This window comes from Bos taurus, chromosome 11, assembly GCF_002263795.3.
Source record: "Bos taurus isolate L1 Dominette 01449 registration number 42190680 breed Hereford chromosome 11, ARS-UCD2.0, whole genome shotgun sequence".
Taxonomy (NCBI): Eukaryota; Metazoa; Chordata; class Mammalia; order Artiodactyla; family Bovidae; genus Bos; species Bos taurus.
Genome location: NC_037338.1, coordinates 26,444,107 through 26,457,007, shown reverse-complemented (window position 1 = coordinate 26,457,007; position 12,901 = coordinate 26,444,107). Strand labels below are relative to the sequence as shown.

At 44.3% G+C, this 12,901-nt stretch overlaps 2 protein-coding genes across 7 annotated transcripts in view; one reads left to right on the top strand and one right to left on the bottom strand.

Moving 5' to 3' along the window:
• PPM1B (protein phosphatase, Mg2+/Mn2+ dependent 1B) overlaps window positions 1-12,901 on the bottom strand; it is a 316,707-nt gene that overhangs the window by 219,845 nt on the left and 83,961 nt on the right.
• The window catches only part of LOC540841 (solute carrier family 10 (sodium/bile acid cotransporter), member 6), a gene marked incomplete at its 5' end in the record, with an annotated part of 28,015 nt that overhangs the window by 12,305 nt on the left and 2,809 nt on the right, over window positions 1-12,901 (top strand).

The following is a 12,901-nucleotide window of genomic DNA, read 5'->3' as shown; positions in this document are numbered from 1 at the left end:
CTGATCAGCTTGCCTGAATCATGCACTGATTATGGCTGATCAGCACTGATCACATAGCTTCATGCACTGAAATGATTGCTGCAACATAACTGATCCACTGGCTGATCATACACTACACTGGCTATCATGCATAATCAGTTGCTTATAATGCACTGTCAGGTAGCGATCATATGCAATGGTTCACTTGGCTGATCCATTCACTGATCACGTGTCTGATCGTAACTGATTCACGGGCTGATTATGCACTTAATCACGTTGCTTATTCATGCACTGATCAGGTTGCTCTATGCACTGATTAAACGTTGGCTGATCATTACACTGATCACCTAACTGCGCATGGCACTGAATCACGTGACTGATCATGCACTGATCACGTGACTATATTCACTAGATAACGTGTTTATCATGCATCTGAATACGTGGCGATCCAACACTGATCAGTGACGCGCATGCATAATCACAGTGGACTCACATTGCACTCATCATGTTAATTTAGCAATGTCACGTGGCTACCATGCACTGATCCGTGGCGATCATGCACTCTCATGTGACGAGCATCACTGAATCACGTAGCTATTCATGCATTGATCACTTGTTCTTCATGCACTGAAACAATGTGATCTACACTGATCACTGAACCCCACATGCATGATCACGTTGGCTGATCATCAGTGATCACGTGGCTGATCATGCACTGATTACATGGCTATTCGTTATGCACTGATCACTGTGGCATAGATCAATGGACACTAATCACAATGAGAGATCATGACTGATACACATGGCTGCTCATACAATAGAATCAAATAAGACAATAAATCATGCACTGATCACCATGGCTGATCATTACACTGATCACATGACAGATCAATGCACTGATCACTTGGCCGATCATGCACTGATTACGTGGCTGATTCATGCACTGATCACGTAAGCCTTCATGCACTGAACAATATGACTGCACAATTAACTGATCACTGGATATCATCACTGATCAGCTGTGATGATATGCACTGACACGTGACTGATCGATGGCACTATCGGTGGCTAATCATGCATTGATCCCGTGGTTGATCATACACTGATCACGTGACTATCATCACGATCACATGGCTATCAGCATGATCACGTGGCTATCAATCGCCCTGATCCCATGGCTGATCATGCACTGATTACCTGGCTGATCTATGCATGATCACGTGTGGAATATGCATGATCCTCATGGCTCGATCATACATGATTCACGTGGGCTGATCATTGCACTAATCACGTTTGTGATCAATTGCACTGATCACGTGGCTTATCATTTCACTGATCACATGACAGATCATGCCCACTGATCACGTTGCTTGTCATTGCACTGATCCACGAGCATATGCACTGAACATATGACTGCACATTATGATCACGTGATATCATTACACTGAATCTGGTGGCTATCATGCATTGATTCCCCTGGTGATCATTACACTGATCCGTGGACTGTCATGCACTGATCTGTTGGCTATCATGCATTGATCTATAGCTGTTTGATTCATAGCGCACTGATCAGTGACTGAATCATTGCACTGATCACATGCTATTCATGCACTGATCACGTGAACTGATCATGCACTGATCCCTGGCTATCATTGCACGATCACGTTAGCTGATCATGCACTTGATTCACGTGATTGATCATGCACTGAAACGTGACTGATCATGCACTGGTAATCACGTGGCTATTCTTGCACTGATCATTCTGACTGCACATGCAGATCTCGAGGAGTCATACACGGATCACGTGGTGATGCAGGAACTATCTGGTGGCTATCTTCATTGATTCCCGTGGGTTGCTTCATACACTGATCACGTGAAGCGATCATGCACTGAGCACATGGCAATCATTGCACTATCACGCTGTCTTATCATACACTGATTCCGTCACTGATCATGCACTCTTCATGTGGCGATCATGCACTAATCACGTTGCTGATATCCACTGGTCAGTGTCTATTCATGCCTGATACGGGCTATCATCACTGTCACATGGCAATCATGCACTGCATCACTTGTCTTATTCATAACACTGATCACGTCATTGATCATGCACTATCACGTGCCTGATCTGCACTGCATGATGTGCCTCAGCAGGCCAATAATCAAAGAGGCTGAGCAGGCAAAAGGTCACGGCAATCAGTACGCAATAATCATGGACATCGATTAGTGATTGAATCATGATCGCTCAGCTGGCAATTAATCAAGCAGCTGAGCATGCAGGAATCCACACAGCTCAGTGGCAAAATTCAAGCAGATGAGCAGCAGGTATGCAGTCACGCAATTAATCAAAGCAGCTGAGCGTGGCAGAATCACACGGCCCAGCGCAAAAGTCAGCAATGAGCAGCAGGAATCACGCAGCTCAGCTGGCAATATCCAAGCAGCTGAGCGAGGCAGGAATCGCTGGCCCAATGTCAAGCAAGAATGAGCAGGCAAGGTATACGCAGCTCAGCTGGCATTATGAACAGCTGGACAACAGGTAAAACGCAGCTTCAGTTAGGCCCTGATCACGTGACTGAGCACGCACTGTTCACGTGGCTGATCATACTCTGATCACGTGCTTGATCATGCCCTGATCACATGGCTATCATTCACTGATCACTTGACTGTGCATGCACTAATCACATGGATCACATACACTGATAAAGTGACGGTCATGCACTAAAAAAATGGCTGTTGATGCACTTGATCACTTGACTGATCACGCACTGATCACGTGGCTGATCCTGCACTGATTACGTGGCTATCATGCATGATCACTGCTCTGATCATTACACTGATCACACGTGGCTGACATGGCAACTGATAAGCTGGCTATCATACATTGATCACCTGACTGATCATACACTGATCACGTTACTGATTCACGCACTGATCACGCGACTGATCATGCACTGATTACGTGGCTATCATGCACTGAAATATGACTGCCCATTAAACTGATTCACGTGGATATCATACACTGATCACGAGATAGATCATGCACTGATCACGTGACTGAGTCATGCACTGATCTGGTGGCTATTCATGCATTGATCCCGTGGTTGATCATACACTGATCACCTGACTGATCATGCACTGATCACGTGTGATCAAACATTGAATACGTGACTGATCATGCACTGAGATAAGTGTGCATCATGCACTGACTCACAGTAGTGACTGATCATGCACTGATCACGTGACTGATCATGCACTGATCGCTATCATCTGATTGATCCCTGGTTGATCATACATGATCACTGACTGATCATGCACTGATCACGTGTGTGATCAAAACATTGAATACGTGACTGATATGCACTGATAAGCTGGCTAATCATGCACTGATCACGTGGCTATCATGCACTGATCACGTGGCTAATCGTACATTATCACGTAAGTAATCATGGAATGATCACGAAGCTGATCATACACTGATCCACGTGACTGTGCATGCACTGATCACGTAGCTGATCATGCACTGATCATGTGGCAAATCATGCACACTGATCACGTGGCTGATCATGCACTAATCACGTTGTGGATCATGCACTGATCACGTGGCTGATCAACACTGATCACGTGGCTGATCATGCACTAATCACGTTGCTTATAATGCACTGATCAGGTAGCGATCATGCAATGGTCACTTGGCTGATCCTGCACTAATCACGTGTCTGATCGTACACTGATCACGTGGCTGATATATGCACTAATCACGTTGCTATCATGCACTGATCAGGTTGCTCTTATGCACTGATAACGTGGCTGATCATACACTGATCACCTAACTGCGCTTGCACTGATCACGTGACTGATCATGCACTGATCACGTGACTATCATTCACTGATAACGTGTTATCATGCACTGAATACGTGGCTGATCATACACTGATCACGTGACTGCGCATGCATTAATCACGTGACTACACATGCACTCATCATGAATTGTAGGCAATGATCACGTGGCTACCATGCACTGATCACGTGGCTGATCATCACTGCTCATGTGACTGAGCATGCACTGATCACGTAGCTATCATGCATTGATCACTTGTCTATCATGCACTGAACACATGGCTGATCATACACTGATCACGTGACCCCACATGCACTGATCACGGGCTGATCATACATGATCACGTGGATGATCTGCACTGATTACATGGTATGACTTGCATGATCACGTGGCTGATCATGCACTAATCACATGGTGATCATGCACTGATCACATGGCTGCTCATACAATGATCACTGGCTGATCATGCACTGATCACATGGCTAATCATACACTGATCACATGACAGATCATGCACTGATCACTCTGCCTGATCATGCACTGATTACGTGGCTGCACTCATGCACTGATAGCTGCTATCATAATTGAGACTGCACATTAATGACACACTGGATATCATACACTGATCACGTGACTGATCATGCACTGATCACGTGACTGATCATGCACTGATCTGGTGGCTATCATGCATTGATCCCGTGGTTGATCATACACTGATCACGTGACTGATCATCACTGATCACAATGGCTATCATGCACTGATCACGTGGCTATCATGCCCTTGATCCCATGGCCTGATCATGCACTGTTACCTGGCTGATCTTGCACTGATCACGTCGTGAATATGCACTGATCACATGGCTGATCATACAGATTCACGTGGCTGATCATGCACTAATCACGTTGTGGATCATGCACTGATCACGTGCTTATCATGCACTATCACATGACAGATCATCACTGATCACGTGCCTGATCATGCACTGATCACGTAGCTATCATGCACTGAACATATGACTGCACATTAAATGATCACGTGGATATCATACACTGATCTGGTGGCTATCATGCATTGATCCGTGGTTGATCACATGATCACGTGGACTGATCATGCACTGATCTGTTGGCTATCATTGCATTGATCCGTGGTGATCATTACACTGATCATGGACTGATCATGCACTGATCACATGGCTATCATGCACTGATCACCGTGACTGATCATGCACTGATCACCTGGCTATCATGCACTGATCACGTAGCTGATCATGCACTGATCACGTGATTGATCATGCACTGAAGACGTGACTGATCATCACTGATCACGTGGCTACTTGCACTAATCTTTGACTGACATGCACGGATCTCGAGGATGATCATAACACGGATCACGTGGATGATCAGGAACTGATCTGGTGGCTATCTTGCATGATCCCGGTGGTTGATCATACACTGATCACGTGACTGATCATGCACTGATCCATGGCAATCATGCACTGATACACCTGTCTTATCATACACTGATCACGTCACTGATCATGCACTCTTCATGTGGCTGATCATGCACTAATCACTGTTGCTGATCATCCACTGGTCAGGTGTCTTATCATGCACTGATTACGGGGCTGATCATGCACTATCACATGGCAATCATGCACTGATCACGTGTCTTATCATACACTGATCACGTCATTGATCATGCACTGTCACGTGCCTGATCATGCACTGATGATTGCCTCAGCAGCAATAATCAAAGAGCTGAGCAGGCAAAAGTCACGCAATCAGTAGGCAATATTGGACATCAGTTGTGATGAATCATGATGCTCAGCTGGCCAATAATCAAGCAGCTGAGCAGCAGGAATCACACAGCTCAGCTGGCAAAAGTCAAGCAGATGAGCAGCAGGTTCATGCAGCTCACTGGCAATAATCAAGCAGCTGAGCGGGCAGGAATCCACCGGCCCAGCTGGCAAAAGTCAAGCAGATGAGCAGGCAGGAATCACGCAGCTCAGCTGGCAATAATCCAGCACTGAGCAGGCAGGAATCAGCTGGCAAATGTCAAGCAGATGAGCAGGCAGTATTACGCAGCTCAGCTGGCAGTTATGAAGCACTGAGCAGACAGGTAAAACGCGCTCAGTAGGCCCTGATCACGTGACTGAGCACGCACTGTTCACGTGGCTGATCATACTCTGATCACGTGCTTGATCATGCCCTGATCACATGGCTATCATTCACTGATCACTGTACTGCTGTGCACTGCACTAATCACATGGATCATCATACACTGATAAAGTGACGGATCATGCACTAAAAAAATGGCTATGATGCATGATCACCTGTCTGATCATGACTGATTACGTGACTGATATGCACTGATTAATCATGTACTGGTCACTCGTGCTATCATGCCACTGCTCACTGGCTGTCATACACTAATCACGAGACTGATCATGAAACAGATCACATGGCTGTCATGCAGTGATCACTTGATTGTGCATGCAGTATAACTTGAATGTTCATGCACTTATCACGTGGCTGATCATCCACTAAATCCATTGGCGAAACATGAATTGATCACTCAGACTAGCTTTAGTGATCTCGTGTCTGAATGGTGCTGATCATGTGACTGATCAAGAACTGTTCACATGCTACCATGCACTGATGATGTGTCCTCAGGAGGCAATAACCAAAGAGCTAGCAGCACGAATCACACAATCAGCAGGCAATTAATCATGGTTCTCAGCTGTGTGATGATCATGCTGCTCAGCTGATATCATCAATGAGCTGAATAGGCAGGAATCAGACGGCTCAGCTGGCAATTGTCAAGCAGCTAGCAGACAGGAAAAACGCAGCTCAGTAGGCCTGATCATTGACTGAGCACGCAGTGTTCACGTGCGTGATCAGCATGATCACATGGCTGATCATGCACTGATAACGTGGCTGATCATACACTGATTCACGGACCGTGCATGCACTGATCACTGCTGATCATACCACTACACGTGGCTGACGTGCACTGATAACCTGGCTATCATACACTGATCACGTGACTGATCAGGCACTCTTCACGTGGCTGATCATCGACTGTTAACGTGGCTTGATCATGCACTTGATGACGAAGCTGATATACACTTGATCACGAGACCATGACTGCACTGATTACGTTGGCTGATCATACATGATCACGTGACTATCATGCATTAATCACATTGCGTATCATGCACTTGATTACTGTGGCTGATCATAAACTGATCACGTGGCTGATCACACACTGATAAGCGGATATCACACTAGTCAACTGATCTCATCTATGCCTCTTTCAGCTGCTATCATGGGCTGTTCACGTGGGCTCATCATAGCACCTATCAGGAACCTGTTACATACGATATTCCGTCTGACTTTGCCATGCACTGATAACGTGCTGATCATGCACTGATCACGTGGTGATCAGCACTGATCACATGGCTAATCATTCATCATTCCACGTCGTACTGATCATGCATTCTTCAATCTGAAATGCTTGACTATCCGTGCATCTAGAGTCACGAAGCATATCATACTCTGATCACGTATGTGCATCCTGACACGCTATACGGAATACACTGAATCAAGAAAGTGCTGCGCATGCACTGATCACGTGAACTGATCATCACTAGATCAACGATGCTATCATCATATCACGTGTTGGCTATCATACATTATCACGTAACTAATCATCATACTGATCCAGACTGATCATACACTGATCACGAGACTTGCAGCAGCATCACGTGGCTGTCATGCACTATCATGTGTCGAAGATCATGCACTGCTAGGTGTTGATCATATACTGATCACGTCTGTCCTGACTAAACTTGGCATACTGATCACCGCTATGGATACATCTCGTGCATCCTCTTGCTCATGATCACAGGGGATGCACCTAGATCACGTTGCTTATCATGCACTATCACGGTTCTCTGATCGACACTGATCACGTGGTGATTAATGCACTAATACACGTCATTCTCATCACTGATCAGGTTGCTATTATGCCAACTATCACCGTACTGATCAGCACTGATCACGTGCTATCATTCAACTGATCACGTAGTGTATCATCTGCACTGAATACGTAGCTGATCATCACTCGATCACGTGACTGCCCGATGCATTAATCACGTGACCTACACATGCACTGATCCATAATTTAGGCAATGATCACGTGGCCTATCTGAACACTGATCCTGGCTGACTCATGCACGGCTTCATCGTACTGAGCATGCAGCTTTCAAGACATCATAGGCATTGAAACTTTGTCTATCATGCACTGAAACCCATGATAGATCACACACTATTCACGTCATGCACATGCACTATGACGTGTTGCTATCATACCAGTGATCACGGCGATCGATGCACTGATTACGTGGCTGATCATGCACTGATATGTGTTGGTTGATCATGCTCTAAGATCTACTCTTCACGTAGTTCCTCTGTGTCAATTGCACGGTGATTCCATGCTCATTGTTCTTCATCGTGGCTGAATCATGCACTTGATCACGTAGCTAATTCATGCACTGAACATATGAGCTGCACATAATCTGATCACGCGTGGATATCAAAACACTGATCACCAGATAGATCATGCACTGATCACGTGACTGATCATGCACTGAAATCTGTTGGCTACCATGCATTGATTCCCGGTGGTTGATTATTACACTGAATCACGTGACTGATTCATGCACTGATTCACGTGGCTATGATCATACAGTTAACAACTGTGAGATTCATTGCAACTGATCACCTGGCTGTCATGCACTGATTACGTAGCTGATCCGATGCCTGGATCAGGTGACTTGATCATGCAAATGAAGACGTGACTGATGATGCACCTTGATCAGGGGCTATCTATGCACTGATCATTTGACTGCGCATGCACTGAGCTCGAGGATGATCATCACATGGATCAGATCGGAATGATCAGGAAACTGATCTGGTGGCTATACTGCATTGTCTCTCCTCTCGGTGTCGTCTAGCTAAGTCGGTGATCATACTACTGATCACGTGATGATCTGACTGACTCAAATGGCAATCATGCACTTGATCAGGCTTGTCTATCATATTACACTGATCATCTCTCCCTTGTTTTTCTGTGATCCAGTGAATGTTGGCAAGTTGATCTCTGGCTCCTCTGCCTTTTCTGAATCCAGCTTGTACACCTGGAAGTTCTTGATTCATATACTACTGAAGCTGAGCTTGAAGGATTTTGAACATAACCTTGCCAGCATGTGAAATGAGTGCAGTTGTATGGTTTGAACATTCTTTGGCATTGTCTTTCTTTGGGATTGGAATGAAAACTGACCCAGTGGCCACTGCTGAGTTTTCCAAATTTGCTCACATAAAGTGCAGCACTTTAACAGCATCATCTTTTAGGATTTTAAATAGCTTCAACTGGAATTCCATCACCTCCATAAGCTCTGATAGTAGTAGTGCTTCCTAAGGTCCACTTGATTTGACATTCCAGGATGTCTGGTTCTAGGTGAGTGACCATACCATTGTGGTTATCTGGGTAATTAAGATTTTTTTGTGTAGTTCTTCTGTGTATTCTTGCCCCCTCTTCTTAATCTCTTTTGCTTCTGTTAGGTCCTTACCATTTCTGGCCTTTATCATGCCCATCCTTACATGAAATAAACATTATAAAATATTATAAATGATAACATTCCATACTGTTTTGCCTGTCAATGAGATGAGCATTATCATACAGTGTTGGTGGGAACATAATTTGGCACAAACTCTCTGGAAGGCTATTTAGTCATATCAACAGCCTTATAAATATTTATAGCTATTAATTCAGTGACTTTATTTCTAGAAATCTGTCCTGAAGCTAGCAAATCAGATAAACAAACAAATACTGATGTACAAGGATATTAATTTCAGTGTTATGTGTGAATATAAAAAATAGAGACAGTTTAAATATCTGACAAAAGAGATATTTAATTCATGACTGTGTCTATGTGAGTACTATAATTCATCCATTTTAATGCTTTTGGAAAATACTTGAAATAAGTTTAAAAGGAGCAGGAAACAGTATGCATTTTGATTCCCATTTGTAGAAGAAAATAGAAAAATTTTATGCTTAGGAAAATATTGGACGAAATATACCATAGGCTAATTGGACTTCCCGGGTTGTCCAGCAGCTAATACTCCTCACTCCCAATGCATTGGGCCTGGGTTCAATCCCTGGTCAGGGAACTAGATCCTACAAGTTGCAGCTAAAAGTTTGCATGTCACTACTAAAACTCTGTGCAGTCACATAAACAAAAATATTTTGGCTTCCTGCATGGCTCAGTCAGTAAAGAACTTGCCTACAATGCAGGAGACCGCCTGCAATGCAGGAGAAATGGGTTTTGGTCCCTGGGTTAGGAAGATCCCCTGGGGAAGGAAATGGCAACCCATTCCAGTATTCTTGCCTGGAAAATTCCATGGTCAGCTGAGCCTGGAAGGCAGGCTATAGTTCATGGGCTCTCAAAGAGTCAGACACAATTGAGTGACTAAACCACCACTATGATAAATGTTTAATTTTGAGTAGTGGGATGAAGAGTAATTTTAGTTTCTTAATATTTCCTTGATATATTATCTAAATTTTTTGATGCATAATGAATATATACTACTTTTCAAATCAGAAAAGTATTATTGAAAAATAAACTGTGCCATTAAATTCCCAAAGTGATGTTTGGGGATTTTTTTTTTTTTTTTCATGTTAACTGGTACTTTGTTTACAACCTAAACATTGTTGGGGATTTCCAGGTGGTGCTAGTGGTAAAGAATCAGCCTGCCAATGCAGGAGAGGAGAGTGACATGGGTTTGATCCCTGGGTCGGGAAGATCCCCTGGAGTAGGTAATGGCAACCCACTCCAGTATGCTTGCCTGGAGAATTCCATGGACAGAGGAGCCTGGCAGGCTACTGTCCATGGGGTTACAAAGAGTCAGACATGACTGAAGCAACTTAGCACATCACAAACATTGTCAATTTAAGAAGAAATCCACTGTGATATGTAGATCTCCCCATTTAAATTCTAGGGTTTCTTCTTTTGATCCTTGGTAAAATATTATCCAAGAAACAGAATAGACACATATATGTATTTAAAAACATGAAGTGGGAGACTTTTAATCAGCTTTATGTTTTTGTCTACTTGGGAAACATTCAGGATGGTACCAAATAGTTGGTGAGGCTCTGCCAAGTGGCTCAGAGGTTAAAGCGTCTGCCTGCAGTGCGGGAGACCTGGGTTCGATCCCTGGGTCAGGAAGATCCCCTGGAGAAGGAAATGGCAACCCACTCCAGAATTCTTGCCTGGAGAATCCCATGGACGGAGGAGCCTGGTGGGCTACAGTCCACAGAATCGCAAGAGTCGGACACGACTGAGCGACTTCACTTCTGCCAAGTGTATCTCATTTACTTCTTGCTGCAAGTCTAAGAGGTAGATACTCTTGGTTACCCATTCTACAGATGAGCAAACCCTTTGGAGAAGTAATCTGACCAAGTTCATAGAACCAGAATGTGGTGGAGTTAAGATTTGGACCTGGGTTTTTTTTTTTTTTTACAAGGTCAGTACAGCCATATCTGCAGGGGGCTGGTTCCAGGATCCCCTGAAGATACCAGACTCCAACTCCAAGGGTGCTCAACTTCCTTATATAAAATAACATAGTATTTGCATTTAACCTATGTACATCTTCCATAGGTCTTCCCAGGTGGCTCAATGGTAAGGGCCGCCTGCAGTACAGGAAACACAGATTCAATTCCTGGGTCGGGACTATCCCCTGGAGGAGGGCATGGCAACCGCCTCCAGTATTTTTGCCTGGGAAGTCCCATGGACAGAGGAGCCTGGTGGGTTGCAGTCCATGAGACTGCAAAAGACTTGGACACAACTTAGTGACTGAGCATGCATGCACATCTTCCATGTACTTGTCTCTAGATGACTTATAATACCTAACACAATGTAAATGCTACATAAATAGTTGCCTGCGAGGCAAGTTCAAGTTTTGCTTTTAGAAACCTTGCACAATTTTTCTTTTCCAAAATATTTTTGATCTGAGGTTGGTTGAATCCATGGGCTGACTGTCCTTAGGAACACAGACTGTTGAGGATTTGAAATATAATTGAGTCTGGAGAGAAGGATTCCTATGGCAGAGTGTAGTCAACAGTCTTGTTTTTTTCCATACTTGATGGCTTGAGAAATATCAGGACTGAGATACTGCATTTGCTTTGTGAATGGTCCAGGTATGAGGTACAGCTGTATAGCTTAATCATGTCAAGTTATGGACAAGGTCTCTGAAAGAAGTGAGAGTAATCTGCAGAAAGCATAACAAGAAACAGGATAATTAGAAATAAAATCAGGGCCACTGAATTTGCCCTGTACTAGTGATAATAGGTTTACTCCCACATTACACACCTTGTCACCTTCACATCTCAGTCCAGTTTGCGTAGCGTGCTAAGTCACTTCCATCATGTTCGATTCTTTGCAACCCCGTGGACCACAGCCCACCAGGATCCTCTGTCCATGGGATTCTCCAGACAAGAATACTGGAGTGGGTTGCCATGCCCTTCTCCAGGGGATCTTCCAGACCCAGGGATTGAACCCTTGTCTCTTAAGTCTCCTGAATTGGCAGGCAGGTTCTTTACCACGACAGCCACCTGGGAAGCCAGTGTGGGTAGAGGAGCTGCCTTATCACATGCCTCTGTCCTCTCTTCTGCCATCTGTGAAAACCTCAAGATGCCCTTTGGAAACTGGAAAAGATGAAGCTGCCTAACCCAGCCTCCAAGGTCCTGCCTAGGTTTTCCTTTTTTCTCCTTCCTGCTCTTCCTTCCTTCCTCCCTTCCTCTCTTCCTTTGAAAACAAATCAAACAGAGAAAAGTATACAAAACTTATTACTAAACCCTTTCACGAAAGACTTCATTGCAGACATTTGGTTTTCACATAGGATTTTTATGTTTCTTTTTTTAAAAAATAATTTTATTTATTTATTTGGCCATGCTGGGTCTTCGTCGCCATGAGGGCTGCTCTCTGGTTGCAGTGCACAGGCTTCTCAGTGCGGTGGCTCCCT